The sequence below is a fragment of the Propithecus coquereli genome, unplaced genomic scaffold (genome assembly GCF_000956105.1).
Source record: "Propithecus coquereli isolate 6110/MARCELLA unplaced genomic scaffold, Pcoq_1.0 Scaffold61, whole genome shotgun sequence".
NCBI lineage: Eukaryota > Metazoa > Chordata > Mammalia > Primates > Indriidae > Propithecus > Propithecus coquereli.
Genome location: NW_012152063.1, coordinates 8,135,279 through 8,138,843, shown reverse-complemented (window position 1 = coordinate 8,138,843; position 3,565 = coordinate 8,135,279). Strand labels below are relative to the sequence as shown.

Sequence of the window (3,565 nt, the reverse complement as noted above, 5' to 3'; positions counted from 1 at the left end):
CGTGGAGAATCAGAGGGGCCATCTGCCGGGGCATGCTCACATAGGCTGACTCATGGGGCCAGGGTCACATGCTGAGCTCTGGCTCCGCGTCCCCTTGGAACCTGTGTGTTCACATCCTGGTCTTTCTTTTCGACACTCAGCGTGTACTTTGGTTATAAACCATTACTGTGGTTTTGTTTGATTGCTTGCTTAACCATTGCACAGATCACTCGTGATTCTGACGAGCCAACTGTCATGAAGACGAGAGCTTTGACTACACAGGGCCTGTGGGATGCTATTCAACTTATGGCCTTGCACCATGAGACTGTCCAGCAGCAGAAGGGTCCTGACTGAAGAACCATACATTTCATTAGAAAAAAGCCGAGCAGAACTTATAAAACCTACTCAGCTAACTTTTGTGCTTTTATAGTTAGAAAACCATCTGAAATTATTTGGAAAAGTTATTCTATTTTAAAATGAGTTACCCATCTTAGGAAAGGTTGGAATTAAGCTATTACTTGGTTTTGCACATAAAAAATAGTTCAAATTTTTAGGATGCCTTTGCAAGGTCAAAAATTAGCCTCCCTATTTAACAACAGCCTTGGGGCGAACACTTTTTGTTGCCTGGCTGCCCAAAGCCATCTCGTTATTCCTCATTCCCTGCCGCTGTTGGAGTTTGGGGTGGAGATCTCCAGTGCTGGAGGGAGGGGACCAGCCCCTGGTGTAAGGGAGCATGTATCCACTCTGGCTAATGCCATGAGGGGAAGCCTGTTGTGGGGCTCCAGGGATTATTTTCCTCCCCTATAAGAGGGATGTATACCAGGTCAAGTTCTTTGCCCATGTTGCTGCCAGTTTTCTGTCTTTGAACGTGGTCATTTGGGGAAACCATCTAAGGAGCTGCCACAGCCATCCTAAAACCATGAGGACATGAGAAAGTGACATTGACCCAAGGCCCTGACCTAACATCATTGAGCTTGAATCGATGCCAGTTTTCTTTCTAGATTTCTTGTTATGTGAGAATTAAAAATGCTTTTAATAGGGTATTCTGTTACTTGAAGCCAGAAGTGGTCTTATGTGATAGAAACCGCAGCGATTACCAGCAAGGCCCTGTGCTAAGCAGTCAAGGAAATAAAAGCTACATTGAATCTGACTCCTGTCCTCAAGGGGCACACGATCTAGTTCAGGGGCCCGCAACTTTTTTCTGTAATGGACCAGGTAGCAAATATTTTCGGCTTTCTGAGCCATACGGTCTGTGTCATAACTACTCAGCTCTGCAATTGTAGTGAGGAAAGCAGCCTTTGATAATGTATAAATGAGTAAGCCTGGCTGTGTTCCAATACAACTTTATTTGTGGACAGTGGAAGTTGTATTTCGTAGAATGTTTGTGTGTCACAAAATCTTCCTCCTCCTCCTCTTCCTCCCCCCCTCCTTCTCCTCCTCCTCTTCTTCCTTCTTCATCTTCCAGTTAAAGATGTAAAAACCTTTCTTAGCAGGCTGTGCAAAAATCTATGTTGGGCAGGATTTGGCTCACAGCCATAGCTTGCTGACCCCTATTCTGGGCAAAGGAGGGGCCTAGGGGAAAAAGTGAACAAACAAACAAAAAAATAAACAAACAAAAAACCCTACCCGTTTAATATACAGGAGAGGGAAACGAAGTAGGGAAAAGCCTGGCTTTAAAGTTTTGTTTTTCTCTTACAACTGCTCTTAAACAAAAGACAATCTCGGCAGTGGAGAAGGGTCAACCGTGAGGTGAGAGCAGACTGGAAAACCAATCTGAATGGAAGAAATAGTCAAGGAATTATTTTTGAATTTTTTTTAAATTGGAAAGCAGTCACTATTTATTAACTAGCCAGATTACAAAAATAACCATGGCAGACACCTTAGTTCATCCTTCTCATAAGCCTGCTGATCTGGTCTTCCCTGTTGCCAGCGTTTCCACCTTCTACAAAATGGGGTGTCTTTATCCCACTTTGTGGAGAAGATAACTCGAAAGGCCACAGGAAATTATTTGCTTTTTTGAAGCATTTTTCAACAGTATAGTTCTCATGAGTCAGATCGTCCATGCAGATGATGCCATATTTACCAAAAGATAGAGCATTCAAAGCGTTATCTGTCAATGCGATTTGCTTCTTCCTGATTTTGCCATAACCACACTTGCAGATTAGTTCATTTACTGACTTCGGGTTTGGGTACCCCGTACAATATATGGTTCCACAATCCTCAGCATGTTAGCTGAAGCCTTGTTGAGCTTAACAAAGGTTCCACTGCAGATCTGTTAAAGGTGAAGAAGCTGCAACACCTTTCAGACCTTTGGGCTCACACCATTGATACCTCCCATCCTGGTGACAAACACCAGTTTGGATTCTGCAGGTACGTAGAAGTCACCAGCTTTCTTGCCATCCAGCCATTCGAGTCTCAGTTCTGTACATCTGCCTATGTTCCTTGTAATAGTGCTTAGCTCTTTCATAGATAAGCTTCCTCTTTGCCTTTGGAAGCCTCTTTTGGGCAAACTTCTTCCTTAGGCGCTTGATCTCCAGCTCTGCAAAATTCCTTTGCTTTTTTTCCAAGGGTTTCTGGCACGGCAGGAACCTTTTTTTTTGTCTTCTCTTCAATACTCTCCATGGTTCCAGCTGCAAAAGAGTGAATTTTGTGCTTCTGAAGATTTGCTTAAGAAGTTTTTTCCCTAGGTTGCTGAGATAGTCACCTACATTTTCTTCTATGAATCTCATTGTTTTCCCTTTTGTATTTTGGTCTTTAATTGATCTAGAGTTCACTTTGTATGGAGCATTAGGTGGGGATCCAGCTTTATTTTTATCCACACAGTAGGAATATTTCCCAATACCATCTTTCAAGAAATCCCTCTTTTTCCTGGCTTGCTGTAGAGGACAGTTGGAGGAAATCATCCATCACCATCATGGGAGGGAGAGGGGGTAGTCAAATCTGAGGGTGCACAGTGAGGGGTCCCAGGAAGCAGTTAGAGGAGACCAGATGTCCTCATAGTAGCAGGGAATTTAAGACTGTATGAGGAACGCTCCACAAACCATCTGTGTAAGTTAAGGCACGTGCATTTACCATAACAACACCTCTTTGCACAAATACTTGGAAACAGAATGTTGGGGCGGGGGAATATGGGAGTAAGGAAAGTGAATAGAAGAGAATACATTAAACATAAAGCAAGGGAAAGGACCTATGTGGATTAATGAGGAGAATGGGGCTTGAACTGAGGACTAAAATTAACTCAGCTCTCTTCACCTAGGTTAGTAACAACAACACAAAGTTAAAGAGCATCTTGAAAAACCAGCTTGGTTTCGTGTTGCGACCTCGGGTTCCTGCATTCCTGCCTTCCAAGTGAGAGCTTGGTAGTAGTTTATCGTGTCACACCAGGTGACTTTGTCCTGGGGGGAAAGGCAGACCAGGTGCAGGCTGGAGTGTGAGGAGAGACTGAAGCAGTATTTGAGGAAGACCATGCTGGCAGGGTTGTGAAGGCTGGACCAGAGAGAGTAACCATCATCCACCCAGGATGACAACAGTGATGATGACGATGACGATTGCTTTTCATATGCTGGGCAGTAATCTTAGTGTTCCA

General features: G+C 43.8%; 1 pseudogene; it reads right to left on the bottom strand.

The window, feature by feature from the left end:
* Window positions 1-1,859: 1,859 nt before the first annotated feature.
* Window positions 1,860-2,601, bottom strand: LOC105822449 (annotated as a pseudogene).
* Window positions 2,602-3,565: the final 964 nt, after the last annotated feature.